This window comes from Cynocephalus volans, chromosome 5 (genome assembly GCF_027409185.1).
Source record: "Cynocephalus volans isolate mCynVol1 chromosome 5, mCynVol1.pri, whole genome shotgun sequence".
NCBI lineage: Eukaryota > Metazoa > Chordata > Mammalia > Dermoptera > Cynocephalidae > Cynocephalus > Cynocephalus volans.
This window is the reverse complement of record NC_084464.1, coordinates 46,932,537-46,946,935: the sequence shown is the minus strand read 5'-3', so window position 1 is coordinate 46,946,935 and position 14,399 is coordinate 46,932,537. Positions and strand designations below refer to the sequence as shown.

The 14,399-nt window shown below is 43.1% G+C and overlaps 2 pseudogenes; both read left to right on the top strand.

The window, feature by feature from the left end:
• The first annotated feature begins 5,588 nt into the window (after nt 1-5,588).
• LOC134379014 (small ribosomal subunit protein uS5-like) lies at nt 5,589-6,423 on the top strand (annotated as a pseudogene).
• A 4,052-nt stretch (nt 6,424-10,475) lies between these two features.
• On the top strand, nt 10,476-11,376 carry LOC134379013 (transcription factor Dp-2-like; annotated as a pseudogene).
• The last annotated feature ends 3,023 nt before the right edge of the window (nt 11,377-14,399 follow it).

Genomic DNA, 14,399 nt, shown 5'->3' with positions numbered 1-14,399 from the left:
ACTTGCAAATTGTTACAGAGAAAAAAATCACTTGCCAAATCAGTTTTGGCATATCAGGGGACTGAGGACTATACTGATTTGCTCCAATAAAGATATCGCCTCTAGAACAGCAGCTGCAGTTGGAGTCACTCTGATTATGTTTACAATAAATTACAGAAATTTTCTAAAAGACATCTGCCTTCTGCACAAGCCAAAAAAATGAGATAAGTGGGGGTGTAACAGGCAGCTTCATCTCAGAAGTTTCCCCAGGCATGCAGCATTGCATTTAGTTACTATTCAGATAGGGAGAGAAAGTTCAAGGAATCCCTGTGGTCCTTCATACTGTACTAGCCCTTATTCAATGGTTCTAAGACACGGTGTGAGGATTCTGCCACTGACCAAGTATTCATTCAAGAACTAGGGAAACAACCACAGCACGGGTCTATGGTCTTACTTGGATCACTGTGCTTTATACTTTAGCCAAAATTTCATTTATCATCTGACCTCTATAAGCCACTACTGGCTTGTTTGGTTCCCAGGAATTAATGACAATTCAAAGCCAGTATCTAGAAATCTCCAAAAAGTCTGAGAATGTCCCTTTCCCTAGGATACAGTTAACCTAGTAAAGGAATACAGGATCCTTTGAGGAAAGCTTTGGAGAATATTTATAGCACATGCTTATGAAATTTTGCACAATCCTGTCTCAAAGAGCTCTAGGCCACAATTCAATCAAGGGGCTCTAGGCCTATGAACTGCCACAGGTCAAAAAGCTGGGTGAGAGATTATGACCGTTATTGTGGGAACTAAGTCAGACTTCTGGCCTCCAGACCTGGAATTTTTCTGCTGTATAGATGAAGTAATATTTTAGTAGGCTCCCCATCTATTTTATTTCTAGGATCATCATAGTCAACTAGCCACAATCAAATCTGTGCAAGTCAAACATTCTGATTACTATTCTCTAATGCCCATTATGTCTCTGGTGACTAAATGCAAACACCTGGCTTTTGCTACTCCAGGCTCCAGCTTTCCTACTGAAATATGGGAGTGCATCTCTGTGGCAGGTCTGCCCCACTACACCTGGCCAGCACGGACCTCTAAGAGGACTCCAGCACCCCCCTCACTAATGTATTTTTCATGCCATAGTGTTGAGTGAGCCCCTGGGACATTCCAGGAAATGCAATGGGGAGGGGACACGCATGTCACTTGTGATAAATCCATTTCATGTTTCTCTCTTCCTATGCTTTTGAATTCCATCTTCCACATTATTTCTCTGAAGTGCCAGCATCTCAACTTCACTGAATGAAGGCCATTAAGTTCAAGTTATAGTTAATCAATCAAGCAAAATGCTAATTCCTTCCCCAGCCGCACGAGCTAACATGCTGTGATAGGTTGTAAAACAAAATGGCCACAAATCCCTGCCCTCTCTGTGTGCACACCCCCCCATGCAATGTGACTTGACTGTAACTCCCACTGAGAAGTGGGGTCTATTTCTCCACGCACTGAAATCCAGTTTGGCCTCGTGATGGATGTGCTGTGACCCACAGAATGTGGCAGAAGTGACTTTGTGGGCACTCTGAGCCAGCTCTCCCAAGGCCTTGCAACTTCCGCTTTCCCTCTCTCGCTGCCCAAGACTGCCAGGTAAAGAAACCAGGGCTGACCTTCTGGAGGACAATAAGCCACATGGAGAGACAGTCTCAGCTGATGGCCAGCACCTACAAGCCAGAACCACCAGATGACTGCCACCGCATTAGTGACTGCAGGTAAGACCAGCAGAGGAATTGCTGGACTGAGCCCAGCCAAATCACTGGCCCATAGAAATCGTGAGCAAATGAAACTGTTGTCGTTTTACACCACTAAGTCCTACAGGAAATAATTGACATGCATGTCACCCCCAGCATCCCTGCAAGTGATCCCATGTCGGTGGACCCAGTACATTAACAGAATCTAGGACATCGTTAAAACCCCATACTGCAAAACGTGTGAAGGGGTGCCCAAAGCAACAGAGATCAAGAAACAGTGGGGGAGAGCTGGCCGGTTAGGTCAGTTGGTTAGAGCGCCACCTTGAAACACCAAGGTCAAGGGTTTGGATCCCCGTAGAGGCCAGCTGCCAGGAGAAAAGGAAGAAAGAAACAGTGAGGGAGACAAGTAGAAAAGAGGCCTGCAGCTCAGATCTCAGGTGGAGCTGACAAAGAGCACTCCCAAGGGTGAGAGGCCTGTACTTGGCATCAGCAAAGCCTCAGGTCGGACATCGGGGAGCGTGCTGAGGTCGGGGGAGAGAAATCAGGAGACTGAGAGGCAGGTGAGAAGGGTCCCTGTGTGGACACTGAATGCATCGAGAATTATGGCCGGGGTGGTGTTAGAGAGAAGGGTGATGAATCTGTTGCTAAACCTGAAGGAAGGAGGAGTCACGCCGGGGTCACTGAATGTCTGCAATAGTGCTATGGTCAAAGAGCACGCGATTTAGAGCTGGGAGTTTGGGGGGAAGCGGGAAAGTCGTGTTCTGGAGGTGGAGCAGGGAGGGCTCCGACCCCTTTTCCTCTTGGACCAGGAGGAGAGAGGGAGAGAAAACAGCCATCACTTGATTTAGTGGTAGGGGCAGCGGTGTCCTCGGGGAGCGCCAGTGTTCCCGAAGAGCTGGAAGGAGAAGGAAACGTTCAAAGGAGGCACATGCTAGGGTCCTTCCCATGCCTGAGTTCCAGGGGCTCTTTGAAGGGTTTTAGTAGCTAAGGAGGGGTTGGGAGACAGGATGGGAGAGGGGAAGCCGGGCCAGATGGTGATTAGATGCAGGGAGCAGACTGAGTGGGGATCTGGGGCTTCTTGGGGTGCCCGATTGTAAACAGGGATAAAGAGTGTAATGAGGTCAGTCCTGGTGTCTGCAGCAGAGTGCGGGCGCTGAGGGCTGGCAAGGCTGTCAGGGTGAACAGTGGGTTGCAGAGATGTTTATAACCACTCAGTGCAGAAACAATCCCATACACACACACACACACACACACACACACACACACACACACACACGCAGAAGAGGGTCTTGCCAGGACATACAGTGACTCGGCTGCCCACCCTGCAAGTCTGGCCAAGGGCGTGGGGAGAGACAGACTTTTTCAGAACTCTGACTTTTGCCAATGCCTATCCTAAGAATGGTCAAGAAAATGATGAAAAAGTCAGTGAAACCAAAGAGAATATAGAAGTAGATCTCAATCTAGATTTGATGTGATATGTAACAATGGTGGAGCTTAAATTTGCTGAGAAAAGGATGGTAGTTTACGTAGTAGGTGACGCTGACCCAACTGGCTATCCCACCAGGAAGAAAACGAGGTGGAACCCTTACTTCTCACCATAACCATATAAAAATAAGTTTCAGATGGTTTAAACACAAAAATGTAAGCAATATTTAGAATATACAAAATGTATATTCTGAAATACCTTTTCACCCAAGACCAGAAAGCCAGAAGGTATAATAGAAAAGGAAGAAAAACTTCATTACATAAAAACTTAAAATTGTATATAGCAAAAGATACCTTAATCAAAGTCAAAAGAGAATTAATAGAGAAACCATTTGAAATCCATATGACAGACAACAGGTTAATGTTTATGTTATACAAAGACCATCTACAAACAGATGAGAAAAAGAGAAATAATCCATGGAAAAAGGAAAAGGATAGAAATATGCAGTTCACAGAAGAGCAAATCCAAGTGTCTTATAAGCAAATGAAAACATGTTTAGTCTTACTGGTTATCAGGGAAATGTAAATTAAAGTAATAGTGTGTGATCACTCAACACCCGCACACCCACAAAAGTAAAAACACAGGTTGGTCCAAGTGCAGTGGTGTTTACAGCTAATTGATCACAACCAGTTACAGATTTCTTTGTTCTTTCTCCACTCCCACTGCTTCACATGACTCAATGTTAGAAAAATAAATCAGTAAATAAATTTTTAAAATAAAAATTTAAAAAATAAAAACAAAAACACAAAGGACACCTACGACTTGTGGATATGTGGGGGAAAGTGTACCATTCTCATTTATTGTTGGTGAAAATGTGTTTTATGACAGTCTTTGGAAAACAATCTGCAAATATCTAGTGAAATTCATATACACACACTTTTTAACCCAACAATTCACACCTGGGACTCAACCCCCATAAAAATAAGGACAAGAGCACGTGAGGATGGATACATACAAGCATATTTACTGAAGCATCAGCCATAGCAGTGAAAACCAAACCAAACTGAAAAACAAAGGAAGTTCTTCATGGGGCAATAAGTGGTGGTGCACCCATGCCATGGAATATTACACAGCCATTAATAAGGATGGACTACATCTGGAAGTTTTCCAGTTTCAGGTCTTTCATTTAAGTCCTTGATCCATTTTCAATTGATTTTTGTATATGATGAGAGATAGGAGTCTAGTTTTATTCTTCTGCATACAGATGTCCAGTTTTCCCAGCACCATTTATTGAAGAGGCTGTCATTTCCCTGGGGTATGTTTTTAGTGCCTTTGTCAAAGATCAGTTGGCTGTAAGTATGTGGGCTTATTTCTGGACTTTTTATTCTGTTCCATTGGTCCAATTGTCTGTTTTTACGCCAGTACCGTGCAGTTTTGGTCTTTGTCTTTCAGGGGTTTTTTTTTGGTGGCTGGCTGGTACTGGGATCTGAACCCTTGACCTGAGTGTTGTAACACCACATTCTAACCAACTGAGCTAATCAGCCAGCCCTGTAGTATATTTAGAATAAGACCTCAAAAGCACAGGCAACAAAAGCAAAAATAAAGAAATGTGATTTTATCAAACTAAAACACTTCCACATAGCAAAGGAAACAATCAACAGAGCGAAGAGACAACCTAGAGAATGGGAGAAAATATTTGCAAACTACACATCTGACAAAGGGACAAGGAACTCATACAACTCAGTAGCAAAAAAAAAATAACCCAATTAAAAAATGGGCAAGGGAGCTGAATAGGCATTTCTCAAAAGAAGACATACAAATGGTGAACAAGTATATGAAAAAATGCTCAACATCACTAATCATCGCGGACACACAAATCAAAACCACATTGAGATACCATCTCACCCACTTAGACTGGCTATTGTCAAAGAGACAGAAAATAACAAATTGCTGACAAGGATGCAAAGGAAAGGGAACCCTTATTGTTGGTGGGACTGTAAATTAGTGCAGCCATTTTGGAAAACAGTATGGAGGTTCCTCAAACAACTACAGATAGGTCCTTCATATGATCCAGCAATCCAAATACTGGGTATACACCCAAGGGAATAGAAATCATCATGTTGAAGGGACACCTGCACTCCCATGTTTATCGCAGCTCTGTTCACAATAGCCAAGATATAGAACCAACTAAGCGTCTGTTGATGGATGATTGGATAAGGAAAATGTGGTATATATATATATACACACACCATGGAATGCTACTCAGCCATAAAAAAAGAATGAAATTCTGCAATTCACAGCAACATAGATGAGCCTAGAGAAAATTATGTTAAGTGAAATAAGCCAGACACAGAAAAAGAAATACCACATGTCCTCACTCATAACAGGGAGCTAAAAAAGAACAAAACGAAAACAAATATGCTTCTTCTCCAAGAGAGTACCAAATGACAGATGACACTGGTGCAGTGGGAGGACCCAGGGGCCCTGGAATGGGAGGTTACAGCGGCTTTCACAGAGGCTTTAGCAGTGGGGGTGGGGGTCAGGGCTGTGGAACTTATGTAGACAAGGCCAAGGACAAGGAGTGGATCCCCATCAACAAGCTGGGCCACTTGGTCAAGGACATGAAGATCAGGTCAGTCCCTGGAGGAGATCCATCTCTTCTCCCTGCCCATCAAAGAATCTGAGATTATTGACTTTTTCCTGGGGGCATCCCTCAAGGATGAGGTTTTGAAGATTATGCCAGTGCAAAAGCTGGCCAGCAGACCAGGCTCAAGGTCTTTGTCACCAGGAAGGACTATAATTGCCATGTCAGTCTGGGTGTTAAGTGCTCCAAGGAGTAGCCACCGCCATCTGAGGGGCCATCATCCTGGCCAAGCTCTCTATTGTCCTGGTGCAGAGAGACTACTGTGGGAACAAGATTGGTAAGCACCACACTGTCCCTTGCAAGGTGACAGGCTGCTGGGGCTCTGTGCTGGTGCGCCTCGTCCCTGCACCAGAGGCACTGACATCATCTCGGCCCCTGTACCCAAGAAGCTGCTGATGATGGCTGATACTGACAACTGCTACACCTCAGCCAGGGGCTGCATAGCCACCCTGGGCAACTTCATCAAAGCCACCTTTGATGCCATCTCTAAGACCTACAGCTATCTGACCTATGACCTGTGGAAGGAGAGCATGTTCACCAAGTCTCCCCATCAGGAATTCACTGCCCATCTTGTAAAGACCAACACCAAAATCTCCATGCAGAGGACCCAGGCTCCAGCTGTGGCTACAAGATAGGGTTTTTATACAAGGAAAAGTAAAGTTAATTAAGCCTGTTAAAATACATATAATAATAATATAATAAGTTGAATCGTTAAATGGAGAGGGAAGAACTGTGGTTACTAAAGGCGGGAGGGCAGAGGGGGAGATGGTGAGAGTCTTATTAATGGACACAAAAATTACAGCTACAGAGGAAAAATAAGTCCTATTGGTGTACAGTCGACCCAGGAGTCTGTAATTAACAATGATTTACTGCATGTCACCAAACGACTAGAAGAGAAATCAAATGTGCACATCACGAAGAAATGATTGGGTCTTGCAAGGATGAATGTGCTGATTGCCCTGAATGGATCATTACACATTATATACATGTATTGAGATATAACTCTGTACCCCATAAATATGTACATCAATGTGTTTCAATAAAAAATTTTAGGCTGGCCAGTTAGTTCAGTTGGTTAGAATGCAGTGTTGTAACACTGTTACTGAAACTCTAAAGGTCTGTTTGCTCGCCAATCAATAGCCAATAATTGAGAGGCAAGTGTTAGTGTAAAGAAAGGCAGCCTTAATCAGGAAGCCAGCAGCCTAGGGAAATGGTGGACTCATGTCTCAGAGACCATCTCCACTTTTCCCAGACTTGGAAAGGGTTTTATAGGGACAGGTGGTAGGGGGCTGATTCATGGTGATCTAAGCAGGGACGTGCAGGCATAATCATAAAATTGCAGATAAACATCAAAAAACTTCTCGGCTGGAAGCTGATTCATGGTGACCATCCTCCATGAAGTCAAGTCATGGATTCAGTTCCTGTTAACCTCAAAAAGATCTAGTTCGTAAACTAGTAAAGAATGGCCACCTGGGTTAATAATTCCTTCTACAATTATTCTGTATACAGTATGAGCAAAAGTCATTATATTCTAGCAATCATGTGAACGAGAGTCGTTGTATTCTAATGTCCAGCTGCAAGCTATGTGGTTCAGCTTACAAGAGTAAGAAACAAAACTTTTTAATTTAGAAGTTTAACAAAATGGAGTCACTTCCATTCAGCCTGTTACAACACCAAGGTCAAGGGTTCGGATCCCCAGACCAGCCAGCCACCAAAAAAAAAAAAAAAGTATGGATTAGAGTTATACTAATTGATATGAATGGTTAAGTTAAATAAACAAAAAGAAGAGATATGTATATAACGTGGTCACATTTTTATATAAAAACAATGACAAAAATAATCCTACATAAATGCCAGTGTTTTTATGTGTGGTTCCATTAACAAATGGAGTGTTGCTTTGCCTCCCATGGATTTGTCATCCCTTTTCCCCTGGGTGACAGAGCTGCCAAAGATTACTCAAAGCCCATCTTGTCTGAGCAGTGAGAAGCCCCCAAAAGGGGTTAATCTCCCAGAACCCTCAAGATAGAGGCATTCCTTCCATTGGGAAATTAACCACGAATTGAGGTTCTCTTCTCACATTTATTCTCCAGACCAGGAAGTTACAGGAAGCAACCATAGGTGGGGTTTTTGCTAAGTATAGTTTAACAAGTTTAACAATAGAAGCCGGTAGCATTCAGTAAGACAAGCAAGGTGACCTTCTATAATGCAATTTTCAAGAAGTTAAGTTGATCCACCAACAAAAGCTTGATCTTAGCAAACATTCTCTTCTTACAGCAATTTCCCAGTATCTTTACATATCAATCAGTAACCTGTCTGTCTTTGAGCCAGAAACCTTGCTGTGTTACAATTCTTTATCTTACAACAACAGAGACTACAGCCTGAGGAAAATTTCCTGTCTTTTGCAAGGTCAATATTTGAAACTGCAAGACTTTGGAAAATCAGGCCCTGTGAAGTACATTTGCTTTATGCATACTCCACAGAAAGTATGGAAGGACCCACACCAGAATGTTAACATTGATTGTCTGGAGCAGGAAAGTCAAAATGAATAAATAAGTAAAACTTTCAAAAAGAAAAAAGGAAAGGGTGCCTATGATAACTAATTTCGTTAACTTTTTAAAGTACAAGCTGGTGTGTATAAATGCATAGAGAGGCAAATGAAGGGATGATGTCCGACATTATGGTGATGGATTATTCTCAGGTTAGGGGAATTTTAGGAGATTTTTTCTTTCTTTTTCTTTTCAGCTTGCTTACATTTTTACAATGATCAACACTATTTTTTGTGTGTGGGAAAAAGGTTGTGCGTGTGTGGAATATGATCAACAGGTCTTGGTATGGGGTTGGCACTGTGGGAGAGGAAGACGGTGGAGCCGGGGTAAGTGTTCAGGCACCTGCCATCCCCTTTCCCTGTCTGTTCCCCTCAGTCGCTCCATCAGAGTCCGTAAGTAGCATGTTAGAGAGGTGGGGACCCAGTACAGTGTGATGTCATGGGCACCCAGGGGGAGGGCATTGAGAAAGTGGGAATGCCAAGAACCTCAAATGCTGCAGAGAAGACAGGTAGGGCAAAGACTGAAAGTGTCCCCACAATTTAGTGACCCAGAGGTCTAAGGACCTTGTGTGGAGCAGCTTTAGTGGCATGCAGGCATCAGAAGCTGTTGTGCAGAGGCTGGAAGAGTACAAGGGGGGTGAAGAAGAGAGACTGCCTGGTAACCAGAAGGGTGCAAGTGTGGGTAAGGATGGTTTGAATTAGGTGTCAATTTTCTTTACTTATTTTTTTATTTTTTTGGTGGCTGGACAGTACGGAATCCAAACCCTTGGTGTTTAGATATCAATTCTCAAATGTGTAAGGGGCTACATGGTTTTCCATTTATTTAAAAAAGTATGCAAGCCTAAAAAATTTGAAATCACAGGTGTAGACAGCCCTTTAAAAGTATGGCTGTGAATGGGAGAAAAAGGAAATGGCAGGACCTGGAGGGGATTTGAGAGGTTTATTCCAAGACAAAGAGGCTTGAACTTGTTCATGGGCTTATGGGAACAGGCCACTTGGCAGGGAGAGTGGGACTGAATAGGATTGAAAAGAGGTAATGAGCAGAGAGGCTAAGGGGATGGGGTCATGTGTGTGGTATTTGTGCAAAGATAGACTAAGAAACAGACAAGAGAGTGCAGAAACAAACTGATGGAGCTGTGGACACTTGGGCTGTGATTGACGTGGCACTAAAGAGCACAGGGAAAAGGTAGCCCTTTCAAGAAAATGTGGGAATGGAAACTGACCCTTACCTCACACCATCAACTAATAATTCCAATGGATTGTAGTCCTAAATATGAAGAGCAGAACAATAAATCTTATAAAAAATAATAAAGAAGAAATTTAGGATAAAAGACCCAGGGTGGCAGAAGATTTCTTTTCATGACCCCTGTTGGGAAAATAGAATAGTTTGATCAGGGCCCTTTCCTCGGGTCCTGTTGGGTGTGGTTTGCAAATTGTCTGTGTGTGTGTGTGTGTGTGTGTGTGTGTGTGTGTGTGTGTGTGTGTGTGTGTGTGTGTGTGTGTGTAGTTAGTGTGCATGCATGCGAATGTATCTTTTTAGTTTTGTTGCTATTCTTGTGTTCTTGAGAGAGAGAAAGAGAGAGAGAGAGTAGAGAGAGGAGTTTTAGTGAAGCAGGTGGGCGGGTGTCTGCCTCGGGCATCCGCCCAGCGCAGCCATGCTTTCCAGCCTATGGCTCCAAGGACCTTTTGGCCGGTTACCTAGCTCATAGATCTGCATGTGAGGGGTCTGGTGACCCAGCCTGGCATATGAGGGGTCTAGGAACCCAGCCTGGCATGTGAAGGGTTTGTGACCGAGTCTGTGAATGGGCTTGAGGGGTCTGTGGTCTCCAATCCCAGCCCTAGCTCAACAATTGGCCCAGTTGGCAGTATTACCGGCAGGTAAAAGAGCCCGACAACTGGCGTGGTCGCCTAGCTTTACAATTGGCATCACCAACAGGATTAAGAGCTCAACAACTGGCGATGTCAACAGGATTTCAGACATTTGCCTAGCCAGAGTGCCACAACTGGCATAGTCGGGGTAGGATTAAGAGCTCTACAACCCAAAGCACCAAATTAAAATGGAAAGTCTGACAGATTTGGCTTCATTAAGATTAATACAGATGCTTCCTTAGACCAGTAAATGAAGCAAAAGAGGACATAAAAATGGAAGTCTGGAGACATTTTTCAATGAAAGTGCATGAGAAAGTTCAGAGAAAAGTACAGCATCATATATTGAAGTAGCTGATGAGCTGGTGTCAGAGTTCACCGATTCGTTTGGCAGCTGATTCGGCTTATGATGAGACAAAGAATTTATGATGCTTTAAATGTGCTAATGGAAGTGAATGTAATTTTAAAGGGGAAAAAAAGAGAAATCAAGTGGATCGGCTTGCCCATCAACTCTGTTCAGGAAGTCAAAGCCTGGAGAGACAGAAGCAGAAGTGGATGGAATGGGTAAAGCAGAAACGGGCTCACCTGCAAGACGTTCTCCTACAGCAAATCACTTTCAAAGACCTGCTACAGAGAATTCGGCAAAATGAACAGCAGAACCAGGGCTCTCCAGCGCTGAACTCCACCGTTCAGCTGCCATTTGTAATCATCAATACAAGTAGGAAAACAGTCATAGATTATAGCATCTTCAGTGACAAGTCTGAATATCTTTTCAGTTTTGCCACCTTTAAGATCCATGATGACATGGAGCAGATGGAGTCAGGCCAATGCTCTCTGGAGGATCTGAAACTTGCTAGATCACTGGTGCTAAAGGCTTCAGAAGCTTATATTACAGATAACTCCATGGGACCCTCTCAGTTAAATCAGGGACTTCTTTTGAACTCTACCCAATCAGTTTCAAATTTAAACCTGACCACCAGTGCCACCTTACCCCGGTCAAGGCTAAACAAAGGGGTACCCTTGGATGCTGAAGCAGCCTCAGCAACTGGGCAGCTCCTGCCCACAGTCACCAGTCCAGCAGTGTGGCCTCTCACTGCTCTGAGTCCCCAGACGAGACCCCCTGGTCGTTCAGTGACAAAAACAGGAAGATGATGAGGATTCCTCCTCTCCGGGATGAAAACAGGAGAAAGCCCACGTTTTAAGATTTGATGCTCATGTGTGTTTTTAGTGTGAGCTGTTGTGTTTGCAAAATGACCCCTTCAGTCTTTGCCTTTGTTTGCACTGTGTGTTCAATGAAAACTAGAGAAACGTAATAAGCAAATTATATGAAGTCTGAGATGCTTGAGGTAAAAGTTAACACAGTGTGAATGAAAACTCTGATCAACAGAGCAGAAGATCACATAGCAAACAAAGCATGTTTTCTGAGATGGCAGGAGAATGATCCCTGAAGAATTGGCAGCGTGAGTGAAAAACGTTTATCTTCTCTGAGGTGAGATCTTGTATTCCCCACACCCATGTAATCATTCTTAGAATTCAGATTGCTACAAGGAACAGTCTTTGAAGATCATGTTTCTCTCCCTTGCCTGAGCTGCCTTTTTCAAGGCAGAAATGAACATGAAAAGTCTTGGTAGGGGGGACTTGTACAGTGAAGGGTGTAGATGGCAGTCCTTGCGGCCCAAGGAGCAGAAACCAAACTGCTGAAGTAGTTGAAAGTTTAGTCAAGGCGCTTTACGCATTGGCTGTCTTAGCTTCTAGAAAGGAGCCAGCACTAAGTCATACATACTTAAGTAACATTTAGAATAACTTATTGTAAACTGAAATGATCATTATTAGCCAGTGCATTGGTGCATAGAATTCACTAGGGCTACTTCTGGAAGACAAAATAGAATAGCATTATCAGGTGCATTAAATATTTTGCCAGCACTGCCTTTTACCAACATTCTACATCTGGAATTTTACAGAGAAGGAAACTATCTATAGTTTCATTCAAAGCTATGCATTTCATACAGCTTTTTAATTTAAAACAAAACAAAGAAACAAATTCCTATGACCTAATTGCTTGACTACAGTTCTTTGCAGTAATTTTATGATTTTACCTTGTGTGCAATTTATGAAAATCAACCAAATGTCATTAAATTTTTTGTCTTAAAAGGAAAGTCTATTTCAAGAATATGAGCACAAATAAAGAAAAAGAGAGAGGGCTGGTTGGTTAGCTCAGTTGGCCAGAGCACAGCCTTGTAACACCAAGGTCATGGGTTTAGATCCCTATTCCGGTCAGTTGCAAATATATATATATGTGCATTAATACATAATTCAATTTACAGATGGTCCCTGACTGACAATGGTGTGGAAGTGATATGCATTCAGTGGAAACTGTACTTTGAGTACCCATATGATCACTCTGTTTTTCACTTTCAGTACAGTATTCAATAAATTACATGAGATATTCAACACTTTATCATAAAATACGCTTTGTGTTAGATTATTTCACCCAACTATAGGCTAACGTAACTGTTCTGAAGTTCTGAAGTAAAACTGTTCATTTAAGGTAGGCTAGGCTAAGCTATGATGTTTGGTAGGTTAGGTGTATTAAATGCATTCTGACAAAATATTTTCAACTTATGATGGATTTATTGGGATGTAGCCCCATCTTAAGTCGAGGAGAAACTGTATATAACACTCCCAAACAGGCAAAACTAAACCACAGTTTTTAGGGAGGCATACTTTGCCTGAAAATGATCCAGAAAAGTAAGGCAGTGACAGCCATAGGAGTCAGGGTGGTGGGTTCTTTTGAAGGTGAGAGGGAGGCTGGGGCTTTTAGAGTCTGACTGTGTTCTCTTTCCTGATCCAGACCAGGTTACATGGGAGTTGGCTTTATCAGAATGCATTAACTTGTACATTTAAGTTTTATGCATTTTTCTGTATGTATGTATATTATACTTCACAGAAAAATTTTAAGAAAAAAAAACTTTCAATGTGATTCTGGTGAGCAGACATGGTTAGGGACCCTGATCTAGAGCCTACTGGAGGGACCCTGTAATACTCAGGTCTGTTTCAAGTGACAGAAACTTGTTGCCTCTCACTTGCAAATCACAAATATTGATTCACATATTTGAGAAATCCAGGGTAGTTTCAGGAATGGCTGTTTCCAGATACTCCAACAAAATTATTAGGAATCTCCTCTTTTTTTTTTTTTTTTGGCAGCTGGCTGGTACAGGAATTGTACTTGGACCTTGGTTGTTATTAGCACCATGCTCTAACCAACTGGGCTAACCAGCCAGCCCCCTTTATCTCTTTGGCCAGCTTTTCTCATGACTCTGCAGGCTCTCCACCCAGGATGGCCCCAGCAAGTCCAGGCTGCGTCATTCTGGTGGCGCCACCTGAGCAGAAAGAAAATGTCCCCTTCTCTGGAGTCTTAGCAATAGTACAGGGGTTGGCTGTTCCTGGACTGGCTGGGTTCACATGCCCATTTCTGACCAATTGCTGTGGCCAGGAGCCTAAAATTTGACAATTACCCAGATGAGGGTCATGGTCTGTCACTGGAATTAGGGAAGGTAGAGTCAGCCCAGCAGAATCATATTATCCATATGGGGGAAAATGAATTTTTGTCAAAGGAAAAAGTGGGTGCTATTACCAAGAGAAAAGGGAAAAGGTGCTTGGGCAGAAGAACTGGGGTCAATGAGCTGGAAGTCCTAATGGGGTCACAGGAGAGGTGTGGCAGAGGAGTAAGGCGGTGGGGGAGGAGGCTGTCGTCAGAGGGTGGATGTCTGAATTGTAACTTCAGAGGTGGAGTAGTTTCGGGTGATGACAAGGTCCAGGGCGTGGCCATGACAGTGGGTGGCCAGGCTGTCCAGAAGCCAAGACACTAAGGTGTTGGAGGTTTGGGAGGCCCGTGCCCAAGTCTTCATTTATAAGGGAGTTACCCTAACAAAGCCCAGTCCAATGTGATTCAGTATTAGAGTAGTGTCTGATTCAAGAAATACAACTCAATAGCCTAAAGTAATTAAAAAGCCATTTCATTGTTTAGTCATCTTTCTCCAAGGACTTTAAAGGGATTGATATACATAGTTCACAGCCACAGTAATGAAAATCCTCTTTCCTCTCCTGTCTCCTCCTTCATACTCTGCAGCTACTCTGTGCCATTCATTTCAATCTTCATCTCCCACCAAAAAAAAAAATCTCCTTTTCCATATCTACCTC